This window comes from Pongo pygmaeus, chromosome 3 (genome assembly GCF_028885625.2).
Source record: "Pongo pygmaeus isolate AG05252 chromosome 3, NHGRI_mPonPyg2-v2.0_pri, whole genome shotgun sequence".
Taxonomy (NCBI): domain Eukaryota; kingdom Metazoa; phylum Chordata; class Mammalia; order Primates; family Hominidae; genus Pongo; species Pongo pygmaeus.
Genome location: NC_072376.2, coordinates 125,161,721 through 125,175,755, shown reverse-complemented (window position 1 = coordinate 125,175,755; position 14,035 = coordinate 125,161,721). Strand labels below are relative to the sequence as shown.

Below are 14,035 nucleotides of genomic sequence, written 5' to 3'. Positions count from 1 at the left end.
GACTCTCCTTGGCCCCGGCTTGCTGCAGCTGCTGTGGGGGATGGGGGTCTTGTTCCCAGGCCAATGGAGTTATGCTCCCAGGGGGATTAAGTCTGTCTTTGCTGCATTACACATACAGGTTGCCAGAGAAGTGGGGAAAGGCCAGCAGCCACAGGCCTCACCCGGCTTCCAGGCAGCCTACAGCCTTAAAGGCCAGTCTCACTTCCACTGTGCCTCTCCCCTCAATAGCACCAGGTTTATTTCCAGGCAGCCAGTGAGCAGGGCTGAGAACTTGTCACAGGTTACAAGCCTCCCAACTGAGAAAGCAACCTGACTTACAGTTCCTCGGCTGTCCCACAGAGCCTGCAGCGGCAATCCACCTCCTTCAAAGGGTGTGTGGATTGTCTCAGCTTTCCTGGTATGTTCTGCGGTGGTTCTTGGAGTAAAAGTTCACAAATGTGGGTCTCTGCATGCTGTTCTGTCCATCTGAGTGAGAGCTGCAAGTCAGTCCTGCCTCCTATCCACCATTTTCTGCTTATCTCTTTTTTCAAATATTTTCAATCCATGGTTGGTTGAGTCTGTGGATGTGCAATTTGAGAATAGGAAGGGCCAACGGTAACCAAAATATTCAGGATCCCTAAGCAGGATAAATAACAAATAAATATCCATATATAAAAATACCATAATGAAGCCATGGAACACCAAAGACATAGAAGATCTTTAAAGCAGCTAGAGAGAAAAGACAAATTACTTTCAAAGAAACAAAAATGGATTTACATACAGTTGGTTACTTAAAAGCAAAAATGTAAACAAGAAGACAGCAAAAGGGTATCTTTCATATGCTGGGGGAGAAAACCTGCAAAATAAAAGTATTTTAAAAGAAACATCAATAGATCCTCACTAAACAAATTTCTTAAGTATGTACTTTAGAGAGAAGAAAGATCACTGATCAAGGGCTTGAGCATCAAGCAGAACTAATCAGCAAAAAACTTGTAGATTATTGGCAAAATCTAAGCAAACATTAATTGTATTTAATATAAAGCTACAACAATAACAATGTATTGAAGAGATTTCTGCACTCCCATATTCATTGCAGCATTATTCACAATAGCCAAGATACGGAACCAACCTAAATTTCCATACAAAAAAAAAAAAACATTGTACTTAATATAAAGCTACAGCAATAACAATGTATTGAAGAGATTTCTGCACTCCCATATTCATGGCAGCATTATTCACAATACACAAGATATAGAACCAACCTAAATTTCCAACAAGGATAAATGGATAAAGAAAATGTCATATATATATACACAATGGAATATTATTCAGCCTTAAAATAGAAGGAAATCCTGTCATTTGCAACAACATGGATGATCCTGGAGGATGTTATATTAAATGAAATAAGACAGATACAGAAAGACAAATAACATATAATCTCACATATTTGTGAAATCTAAAAATGCTGAATTCATAGAAACATAGGGCAGCATGGGGGTTACTAGAAGATGCAGGGATGGGGTCAGGGCCTGGGGAGAAGTTGGTCAAAGGATACAAAATTTCAGTTAGAGAGGAGAAATGAACTCAAGAGGTCTGTTGTATCTGATGACTATAGTTAATAACTATAGTTATTGAAAATAATTATATTGTATGCTTGCAAATTGCTAAGAGTAGATTTTAAGTGTTCTCTGGCCTATTCTGTTGGGTGAGTTCTTGGCCCACCAGAGCTGGACAGGCAGGTGATCAAGCCACATTGGGCATTCACTGGGGCTCTGGCCAGAAGACCTGCGTGGGGCTCTGGCCAGAAGACCTGCGTGATGCTCTGTTCCCTGGAGACAGTGTGCAGGCTGGGCATGTACTAGAGGCCCCACTCAGATACTGCACACCCGTGGGAAGGTCCAGGGGACTGGCTTCGCCCTGCAGCCACACCATCCTCCCCCAAGGCCCCTGCTGGCCTCTGTCTAAGGAATGATGAGATCTTGCTCTGGGTGTTCCCAGGCTTCTTGCACCATGAGGGGTCTGGTTGGGAAGCCCCGTGGGTGAGCACAGGAGGCGTGGCAAGGCTCTCCTCTTGGGGTCCTGGCGGCTCCATGCCTGGGTTGGGCTGGCCGGCCAGGTCTGTGCATGTCTGCAAGAAGTGCTGCTTGTGGTATGGATGCACAATCATGCTGAACCTCTGCAGCAGGGGGAAGTTCTCAGGCTTTGCAGTGGTCAGGGCAGCCAGTAGGGCCAGCACCTTGTCCAGGTCGTCATTCTGCTTGTAGGCTGTCAGCACTGCCAAGAGCTGGCTACAGCCTGTAGACTCCAGGGCCCTGCAGGCATCTGCCAGGTAGGCGCTCATGGCATGCTGGCCCTGCTTCCCTGCTCTGGGTGCTCTGGACCCCCACTGTGCGTGGCTGCCAGGGTCTCCTGTGGGGGGTGGCCTGGGGGACAGGTGGGGCCTGCCCTGGTTGAGGTGCTCTCTGGGGTCCAGCTGCTGGGCCACAGCCTTGGACAGGGTCAGCCTGGGATCCGGCGCTGTCCTTCCAGTGGGGTCCAGGGCTGGCTGTGCCTGCTGCCTTCGGGGAATGCTGTGTTCGGGCGATAGCCACAGCCTTGTCCTGTTAGCTGTATACAGACCTCCTCAAACTGCCGCTTGTGGTGGGGCTGTACAAACTGGTAGAAGCCCTGGAGCTGGCTGTGCTTCTTGGGGTTGTCAGCAAAGTGGAGGCCGAGACAGGTTGCCAGGGCAGCAAAGTCACTGGAACCCTTGTAGTCCTGCAGGGCCTGGGTGAAGGTGGCAAAGTTGGCTTGGCTCAGCTCCTACTTCACGGCCACCATGAAGAGCTTGGCCCTGTTCACCTGTGCAACAGCCACAGGCTCCTCCGAGTGGCTGATCAGCTGGATCTTCTTTCTCCTTCCTCGCGGCTCCTCTGCCAGCCTCTTAGATGGGAGAGACAGGGTGGATAACCTGTGGGCCTGCTCCTTGCCGGGGCCCCCCAGCCCACTGTTCGCTGTGCTCCAAGGCAGCCAGCAGCCCCCAGGGCCTCTGCCGGGCAGGGTCTGGCTCCTGCTCATACTCCATATACAGGCTGCCCTCGGGGTCCCCAGCAGCTGGTGACCCTGAGAGCCTCTGCTTCAGGCTAAGGACGTGCAGGTCGAGACTCTTAGCTTTCCTGGTGGAGAGGAGGGGGCCAGGTGACTTAGTCACCCTGACAGCATCTTCTGCCTCACGCAAACTGGGTGCTGCAGCCCGGGGGGCCAGTGCTGGCATAGTTCGCTCAGCAACACAGAAGAACTGGGCTACGTCTTGGACGACATGGGCGAAGTTGTACACCCTGACGTGGGGACGCACCCAGGAGTGCAGCTGGGCTCTGGCGTCTGCAAAGGCGACCCTGTGGTCACAGAGGAAGACAGCCCCATAGTCCTGGCAGTGCTGGATCACTTGCCCGATGGCCTGGTTCACAGCCCTGGATGCCTGCCCAGAGAGGAACTGGCCCCCAGCCCCAACCTGGCCCTTCATCTCGTCCAGGAACTGCATCTTGAGGACAACCAGGGAGTCCATGCATGGGGGCTACGGAGGCCCGTGATGATCACACTACAGCCATTAGTGTCTGAGAAGTCCAGCCCCTTGCTGGTCTTTCCCTGGCATACCGCCAGGAAGGTGGCGCCGGTAGACCCGGGGGAGGCAATCCTCACTTAGTAAGCACCGATGGTCTCAGAGAACCTGGCTTTACTCCTGGGCTCCACAAACAGCGGCCTCAGCGCCTCCATCTTCCTAGCCAAGTAGCGGGCCTGCCAGAACTCCAGGCTCTTTTCCATGATGGGATAGGAAGGGAAGAAGATCAGGAGCCCATAGGGCACCATGCGGGCGATGTTGCCCAGAGCCTTCCCCAAGGAGGACGAGCACTCCTCGGAAAACCGTCTGTCAAACGTGGAGCTCAACTGGGCTCTGTCGGGCCTCTGGGGATGATCCCCACCCAGATCTGGTGCTTGTGATGATGTGTGGGTTCTCCAGGCAGACTGGGAAAGGGATCTGAAACTCCAGGGCAAAGGAGGACCCCAGGGCCAGTGTGCCACCGGTGAGGATGATAAAGCAGATGCCCTGACAGACCAGCTCGCACATGCTGTGGCCAGGACTGAAGCACCAGTAGCTTCAGCACCTTCCCTCGCTTTCTGCTGCAGTGGTGCTCCAGGCATCAGATGGCTGAGCCACCCTCTGGTGACTGGCATCAGGATGGATGTGCACTTTATAGGCCCCCAGCCCTGCCAGGGAACCAGGGCCACCCTCGAAGGGGTCTAAACTGAACACAATCTGGATGATATCTGCCAGCTTCTGCAGTCCGGCCGTGTTGGCGAACACTCCAGCACATCCTGCCAGATACTGGATGATCTGGTCCAGTGAGTCCAGGATGCAGCCATTGGTCTGAAACGTGATCTGGGCTTCAGCAAACAGCTCAAAGATGTAGCTCCCTGGCTTGGTGACACCGCTGTCATCTCCAGGCAGCTCAACAGCATCGATGGCTCCTTCCAGGCAAAGCAGGATCATCTTCAGCTTTGCAATGTCTTCCAGCTCCATGTTCAGCCCTCAGCTGGTGGGGTCCGCGCTGAACTCCGGGTGGGGCTCACCCTGCTGTGCCACCTTGATCTGCTCCTCCAGCACCTGGTCTATGACGTCCAGTCCTGAACTCGGGTCATGGGGAGTCAGGTCAAAGGATACCAATCCTTCACACACCTTCTCCACCTTGTGAGTTTCATCAAAGATCACGACCGTCCCCTTCAGGTCAATGTTGTGTGCTCTGCGGCTCTTGGCATCCAACAAGTAACTGTATGGGATGAAGACGATGTCGGCTTGCTGCTTCAGGTTCCGGGACAGGTAATAAGGGCATACCCCGTGCTTGCTTCCCCTCTTGACCAAGTCCTCGATGTCCAGGATGGGGCTGGCTAGCTCCTGCTCCAGGCTTTTCTCTTCTACATTGTTGTAGAAATGACAGAGCGACTTGCCATTTTCTTGCGGCACAAGTGGATCTTCATGTGGTTACTCTCCTGCTTCTTCACCTCAGGGTGGATGCGCAGCTGCTCCCGGGAGCCCAGCACACACACCTTAGGCCGGTAGGAGGTGTTCCGAAGTTCGTTGATGACCTGTGTGAGTTGCCAGTGGATCCTAAATGCATAAATGATCTTTGGGATGTCCGTGTAGCAAGCTATGGGGTCTCCATCAGCAGCAGCAGCATTGCCCCAGGATGACAAAGGCCTGATCTGAGAGAAGCTCCCCTTGCACCCTATCGGCAAAATTGCAGGCAAAGATGGTGTCTTGGAGGTGTTCTCGCCAGGCCAGGGTGGTGCACAGGAGGCACAGCGTCTTCCCTGTGCCCATGGGGCTCTCCAGGATGCCATTCACTTTCTTCTGCAGACATTCCAGGACCTTGGTCATGTACTCCTGTTGGCATTTGTAGGGCTGGAAAGGGAAGTCTACGGTCACACCATTCAGGACTACCTTGGGCATATCAGCCTGTTCTCAGGAGGGCACAGAGGGTGGCTGAGGGGCAGGCTATTCGGGTCTGTGAGAAAAAAACACTCCAAACATCTCAGGCTCTCAGCCGCTCTTGGTAAGTGATGCGAGCATGCGCACTGGGACACAACGCTGTTCTCTTCTAGGATCCCTATGGCACAGACTCCTCTCTTGTCTCCTCGGCGAGCCTTCCAGAACCGAGGGACCTCAGGACCTCAACCGACTCCAGTCGAGCGCTGCCACCGGGTCCCCCTTTGTCAGGCAGTTCAGACTTTGCGGACTGAGGCGCGCAGTTGCTGTTGAGCGCGGTGCACTTCTGCCCCCACTTCCGGTCCTCTGCTTTGTGCTCCGGGTGGAAACTGTTACCCCACGGAGGGGGTCCGCCTGCTCTTTGGCCTCTAGAGGTCTATGCAGCCCTTTGCGCGTTCTGTGTCCAGCTTCCCTGCCCAGTGAACCTCACTTCCATCGCCCACAGGCAGAAATCTGGGGTCCCGCCCGTCTCCTCCCTTGATGTCATCCCCGACCAGGGTCTCCATTCCACTGCCACCTCCCTAGGCCCAGCCACCACCATTTCCTGGATAGCTGCATGGGCCTCCTCCCCAGAGGCCTCTTTTTACTGCCCGAATGTGAGCCGACAGCTTTCCTGAAAATTTGAGAACGGCTGCCCCTTGCCCAGAACTTGGTTCCTGAGAGCCCTGACCTCCTCCTCCTTCCTCTCCCGCTTGGTCCAGCTTCTGCTCAGGTCGCTGTCTCCCCCACTGGTCCGGGCGGGCGTCCCTGAGTCCCCAGCATCCAGCACTGGTTGACAGCAACGCAGACTTGAAACATATAATTTTACTAACAAAATTTTACAAATCGTTCAACAACCCAATAAATCTAACCTTAGGCAAAATATCTTAAATTTGCAACAAATGCTTAGAAAATGAAATTTAATAAAAATACACCATTTACAATGGTACAAAATATGTAAGGTATAAAAATAATATACATGAAATATCTGAGAATAATTCTAATATGTGCACAAGACTTCCAGAGAAAAAATTATAACATTTACCTCATGGGAAGACATGAGGAGATACTCTATGTTTGTGGTCTGGAAAACTCAACATTCAAATTAGTCTGTAACTTTAATGCAACTCCAGTCAAAATCTCAACAGTTCTGTTTGTGTCTGTGTGTCTTTGTGTGTAACCTAAAAAGGTGATTTTAAAATTTGTAGGGAAAAACAGTTCAAGAATAATAAAGACATTCCTGATGAAAAATAATGAGGAGAGCACAGTGTTATACCAAATGTCAATAATTAATAACTTAGTATATAATTAAATGATGCAAAAATTATTGGCACTCAGAAAAATTGACATTACAGTCCAGGCATGGTGGCTCATGCCTGTAATCCCAGCACTTTGGGAGGCGGAAGTGGGTGGATCACTTGAGGCCAGGAGTTCGAGACCAGCCTGGACAACATGGTGAAACCCCATCTCTACTAAAAACACAAAAGTTAGGTGGGTGTGGTGGCTCATGCTTGTAATCCTAGCTACTTGGGAGGCTGAGGCTTGAGATTCACTTGAACCTGGGAGGCGGAGGCAGCAGTGAGCCAAGATTATGCCATTACACTCCAGCCCCTGGCTGATAGAGTAAGACTCTGTCTGAAAACAAAAAACAAAAACAAAAACAAAACAAAAAACGGTAAAAGAAAAATTGACCTTACATATATACGGGAACTTGATTTATTATAGAACTCAATATACGGCATTGAGCTAACTGGTTATTTATTTATTTTAAATCCATGTTAGTTAAAAACTTAAATGTGAAAGACAAAACTACACAATGTGTAAAAGAGAATATCTAATAGAGAATACCTTTCATTAGGAAAAAAATTTTTAATTGCTTGCAAAAAAACAAGCAAATCCTAAGGGAAAATATTGTAATTAAGGATAAACTTCTGATTAGTAAAATGACAGCATAAAAAAAGTGGAAAGAAAAATCACAAACTGGGAGACAGTATTTGTAGCTTTGGTAGCTGACAAAAGATTTCTACCCTGAATATATAAAGAATTTCTGTAAATCAATGAGAAAAAGACCAACCACATAGTAGGAAAAGAATAGACAAAAGACTTGAACAGACACTTCACAGGAGAAGAAATGTGAATGGCTAATAAACATATGAAAAGTGTCCAACCTCATTAGTAATCAGGAAATACAAGTTCAAACCACAATGGGAAACCCTGCACAACTTATTTATTTATTTATTTTTTTATTTTTTTCAGACAGAGTCTCACTCTGTAGCTCAGGTTGGAGTACAGTGGTGCAATCTTGGCTCACTGAAACCTTCGTCTCCCAGGTTCAAGCAATTATCCTGCTTCAACTTCCCAAGTAGCTGGGATTACAGGCCTGCGCCACCAAGCCTGGCTAAGTTTTTGTGTTTTTAGTAGAGACAGGGTTTTGCCATGTTGGCCAGGCTGGTCTTGAACTCCACCTGGCTCGGCCTCCCAAAGTGCTGAGATTATAGGTGTGAGCTACCACGCCCAGCCCCTTCAAAACTTCTTGATTGAAAAAAAAGTAACTGGATAATAACAATCGTCAAGAACAGTCAGTGTTAGTTACTCCAAGTCACCATTATTGGAACCTACAGTTTGGCATTATCCAGTAAAATCAAAGATGCACACTCACTGACCCAGTGTCCACTCTTAAGTATATACTCTAATTTAGAGAAATTCTTGTATCTGTGTCTAGGGGCTATGTATAAGAATCTTTATAGTGACACAGTTTGTAATAGCAAACAAGCAAAAGGAAACAAACCATATGTCCTTCATGGGGAGAGTGGATTAGAAAAGTGAAGTATGGCCAGGCTCGGTGATCACACCTGTAATCCCAGCACTTTGGGAGGCTGAGGCAGGCAGATCGCTTGAGCCCAGGAGTTCAAGACCAGCCCGAATAACATGGAAAAATTGCATCTTTACAAAAAATACAAAAATTAACCAGGTGTGGTGGCACGTGCCTGTGGTCCCAGCTATTCAGGAGGTTGAGGTAGGAGGATGTCTTGAGCCTGGGAGGCAGAGGTTGCAATGAGCTGAGATTGCACCACTGCAGTCCAGTTCAGCCTGGGTGACAGAGTGAGACCCTATCTCAAAAAAAAAACAAGGAAAGGAAAGGAAGAAGAAAAAGAAGAGAGAAAGAGAGAAAGAGAGAGAGAGAAAGAAAGGAAGAAAGAAAGAGAAAGAAAGGAAGGAAATTGAAGTACATTCATACATTGGGAAAAAATAAACGAATAACTTATGGTTACATATAACAACATGGGTAAATCTTAGAAATATAAAAAGCAGTCACAGAGGAATCCATGGGTAAAATTTACAAACATTATAACCAAACAATATATTGTTACAGGATACAAATATACAGTTGGCCTTTTGTATCTGCGCGTTTCACATTTATGAATTCAACCACCTGTGGATCAAAATATTTAGAAAAACACAATGAAAATAATACAAATAAAAACCAATACAATATAACAACTATTTACATAGCATTTACATTGTATTAGGTATTACAAGTAACCTAGAGATTATTTAAAGTATATGGGTAAGAATATGTGTAGGTTATATACAAATATTATGCCATTTTCTATAATATCAGAGACTTGAGCATCCAAGAATTTTGGTATCCTGGAGATCCTGGAACCAATCTCCCATGGATACCAAAGGATGACTGTATATAGTAAAATTACAAAGAAAAGTAATGATTAACTAAAACTCAGAATTGTGGATTTTTTGAAGGGAGCAGGAAGAAGATGTAAAGGAAGCATATGGAGGAGACTTCAAAGCAAATGGTATGTTTTTCTATTTAAATCGATGGCTTGGTCTTTGGGTATTCATCATGTTCCATGTATATCACATCTATTTTATAAATTCTTGATAGTTGTTCCGCATTTGATGAAAATATTAAAAAGAATAAAAGAAAATCCAAGCCTGGAAGTATTGGATAGGTAATGAATATCATTTACTGCTTTTAGGGTTGGAACCGGGGGCTCCATTGAGAGGTGATAAAAGATATATCCTTTCAGAGCAGGGAGAGGCACTTGCACAGGAAATTCTAGAGGGAATAGGATTTGGAATTGCTGGATGGAGAAGTGAGTAAAAGAATTCTAGTTGGAGAATGACATGAACAAAGACTGTGAGGAGGAGATCCTCATCTTATGTTGGGGATCCATGGTGAGCATAGTCTATCGAGATAATTGATTATATATAAGCAGTTTGAACTATTAGTTTGAGAAACACTAGAATGTCAGGAAATTCAACTTATCTTTTCATTCTATTTACATAGAAAATGAAATAAAAGACTGGGCACAGCGGCTCACATCTGTAATCCCAACAGTTTGGGAGGTTGAGGCGGGCAGATCACCTGAAGTCAGAAGTTCGAGATCAGCCTGGCCAACATGGCAAATCCCCATCTCTACTAAAAATACAAAAATTAGCTGGGCATGGTGGCGCGTGCTTGTAATCTCAGTTACTCGGGAGGCTGAAGCATTAGAATTGCTTGAACCCGGGAGGCAGAGGCTGCAGTGAGCCGAGATCGTGCCACTGCACTCCAGCCTGGGTGACAGAGCAAGACTCTGTAAAAAAACAAATGAAAAAAAAGAAGTGTCTGATTTTTTTTTTTTTTTAAAGCAAAGTATATTTTAGGAAATTCTGTAAGTGAAAATGAAGGTCTTTGCTATGTCACTTTCATATCAACACGTACAGTCTGAGGACAACACCTTATTAAAATGGGAAATTGGATGCCAAAGCTGTCCCTTCCCTCTATCTCTTTTGCCTTTGTGTCCCACCCTCCTCTGTCCAGTTCACTGCAGCTGAACGTGTTTACCAAACTTGACTTCTCAAGGAAGTGCAATGAGAGTGTTCCGGGTCATGAATGGGTTACCTCCTGGCCTGAAGAAGAAAAATTAGGAAAAAGAAAAGGCCATCACTGCAGAGGCTGCCGCTCATACTTTCTGGCTACAGTTACCCACTCCATCAGCCATGGTGACATCTGACGAACTATTAGCCTGGCCCACATAGCTGGAAGAGCGACATCTCAGGTCAAGGTGAGTCAAGCCTGCCATCTGGTCCTGGCTCCAGGCTCCTGCACTGATGACTTCAAAATGGTACTTCCAGGAAAGTTTTCTTGGCAGTTCTGCACCCCAAATGAGAGAACGCTCACATAGACTCACCCCATATGTCCCCAAATCCAGAACTATCATGATACTAGGAGGCAGTCATAAAGTAGGAAAAAATATTTCATAAACTTTAAAGAGCCTTCAACTTGAGATGTATTCTCTGAGAGGCAGATAGTGTCCACCTATATTCTAGGTAAAGAATTTGAGCCATGGAGGTGAAGAGGCTGGAGTAAGCTGAATGACTTCCAAAAGCTATGACAGAGAAGATCAGGATAAGAGTTCAGAGTCCTGACTTCTCCTGAAAATGCATGATCACTTTGCTTTCCACTAAATGGTACCAGAGGTCTGGAGAAAAACTCAGCAAGAGTAATTTTGGCTGAAGAGAAATAGTTTATCTTCAGAAGAAGAAATGGAGTAGCCTTGACCATTTAGTCTGTGCTACAGTGGGTGAGGCAACGGAAATGCGCTGTTTATACCAAAAGAGTCAGAATGTCAAAACTGCTGCATCTCTCCAGGGATGGAGTAGGAGGAGGGAGGGTCCCGATGTTGGCGTGATACGGACATGAAAACAGCGTGAAGCATATTGTAATATAAAATTGGCAGGGCTGTGAAGCATTGCATTATTTTGATGAGGCCAGGAAATGTGCGGATTAAGGATTGTTTTGCAACAGAGTATTTTAAAATCTGTATTTATAATTTTCACAGCCAGGAAAGTTAATTTATTTTGCATAGAACTATGTAGTTTTGAAGTTAGAGATAGCCCACAAAGGAGCAATCTGTCTTGGAGAAATGGGATGTGGGGGCTCTGAAATAACAGGAGCAGAAAAATGAAGATGTTGAGATGAAGAACTGTGGTTTCACTGTCTTGATTATCAATAAACAGCCAAGTTAAGCACATGCACTTTGCAGTGAGGCTTCCTAGATTTAAATTTCTGCTACTTACTAGCTGAATAGCTTTAGGCAAATCATGTCTCAGTTTTCTCATATGTCTGGGCTACTAGGACACTGTAATAGTGAATTTCTTCTGGAGCCTAAAGTACCATGCTTAGATACTTGAGAATTTCTGCTCACAAAAAAGCTTAAGAGTTTTTTTTAAAAATTAAAATGTAGGCCAGGTGTGGTGGCTCACGCCTGTAATCCCAGCACTTTGGGAGGCCGAGGCAGGCGGATCACAAGGTCAGGAAATCAAGACCATCCTGGCTAACACGGTGAAACCTGTCTCTACTAAAAATACAAACTATTAGCCAGGCGTGGTGGTACATGCCTGTAGTCCCAGCTACTCGGGAGGCTAAGGCAGGAGAATCGCTTGAACCTGGGAGACGGAAGTTGCAGTGAGCCGAGATTGCACCACCGCACTCTAGCCTGGGTGACAGAACAAAACTCTGTCTCAAAAAAAAGGGGGGAGGGCGGTAATAATAGGATCAATCTCACAATTTTATAAGCATCAACTGAATTAACATACGTAAAACACAAAAAAAATTGCCTAGCATATAGTAAGTGCTTCATAGGTATCAGTTATTGCTATCAATAAAGTTTTCAAGAAATAAAATTTTATTTTTTAACAGGTCATCCAATCTCTTCTAGTTTACTCTGGATTTGGTTTCCTTGTTGACTTCATTACCATTTAGGTTTTTGAGAAATAAAATTGCTTGACTATGCGAAGTCTTCAGGTTCCTGATATTTTTCCAGTATAAAGCCACATAATATTAGGTTGATGCAAAAGTTGCAGTTTTTGCCGCTGGGATTATCTCCTAGATAATTATCTGGATCCATATTCAATTAATGAATAGAAATTCTGTTCAATAATTGAAATGTTATGACCACTTATTAGACTTTTTCAGGGAAAAAGATGTGAATTTCATTTGCTTAAAACAAGACAAAAAACAAAACAAAAACCACATCCAGCCAACTTGGTTTAATCAGCTGTTTGCCTCCAGGCACTCAGCCTGCCTCTGTCTGAGGTGTCAGAGAAGTGCGCCCTGAAGTGGCTGAGAGGAAAGAAGAGCCTCCATCGGATTACAGATCAGACAGAAACACCCACAGCCCCTCATCTTCTCCTTCGCTCCAAGACACACACAAAGCTCTTTATTTATTTTATACTTAAAATGTCAAAGGCGCCTGGGGGTGGGCCTCTGGCCTGGGGATTGGCAGACCACACTCCTGGGCTGACATAATGAAAGTCCACCATGTGTCTGTGTGATTCACACAGCGTGTGCATGTCACCAGCAGCCGATGGGTCTTGGCAGGGAGCCTCCTACTGGCTTGGGAACAAATAGGACTTGCATGTCCTCAAGTAGCAGGGAGATGGTAACGGAGAACCGCCTGGATGTCCGCACATTTGCAGGCGCAAAGGCAGCAAACACCCACACGCCAAGCTATTCATAGAGTGACAACTAAGTACAGGCCAGCAGCAAAGGACTCTGTAAGACAAGCAGTCGACAGCAGGATTATACTAGTCCTGCCTGATCTTAAGGAGAACAAACCCAAAATGTGTCTGCAAAGAAAAGATAGAACATTTCATTTTTTGTTGACTTACCTCTTGACACAGCACCTAAGCACCTCATGGCGTGTGCAAAGCACAGAGGCCTTGGCGTAGCTAGCCTTCAGAGACCAACAGACTTGATTAGAAAACCAGGCCTTCTTCTATTCACTCTATAACTTGCAGTTTTAAGGCCCTTAAACTTAAAACTGAAATTCTGAATTTGAGAATCAAGAACTAGATTTCACCAGGCTGATTTGGAAAATGAGCACAGTTTTAGACTTTCAGGATTCTATACTTTTTCTGTAAGAGTTATGTGACTGAGTGAAATGTGGCTCAGTTGCAGAGCAAATGTGCTCAGAACACCAATCACCTGGCTTAGGGGATGATTATTGTTTTTGAACCACTCTACTTACTTTCTTTGGTAGCTCTTCAAGCGGAAGAACTCTCATTTTCTCCTTTCTCTAATAAGGAGGATGGCGATCTGAGACTTAGTGTTAATTCTATTCTTTGCTTTTAGCTAATGAAGGAATATTTGCCAGTATAGAGCTAACAGTGTGATACAGGAAATTTTTAAAAAATGAGTAAATCGAAATAGGCAAGTGAAACATATTAGCTTCTACACAGTCTATTACTGGCAAAAAATAATTGCTTGCTTCCTGCTCTTTCTTTAAGCTTGGCTTTCATAGCTAACTTAGAAGTTTAATGCATCAAATAAGATGCACTGTATCTGTAAACTTCTCAATGGTATTTAAGCATTTACTGAATATCCGTTGTATACATATTTGGTATTTGGAAGGTTACCAGAGAAACAGAAGAGATATTTTCAACCCACAGAAACAACTTCATTCGAGAAGTAAACATAATTATATAATTCAACTTGTAAAAAATTCCAAAGCAACATTCTGACCCACAGGATGAGTTTACTTAAATATA

The 14,035-nt window shown here is 45.7% G+C and overlaps 1 protein-coding gene and 1 pseudogene across 18 annotated transcripts in view; both read right to left on the bottom strand.

The window, feature by feature from the left end:
• Window positions 1-14,035, bottom strand: part of ALPK1 (alpha kinase 1) — a 218,997-nt gene that overhangs the window by 148,858 nt on the left and 56,104 nt on the right. The window lies entirely within an intron of this gene.
• LOC129035719 (regulator of telomere elongation helicase 1-like) lies at window positions 1,760-5,518 on the bottom strand (annotated as a pseudogene).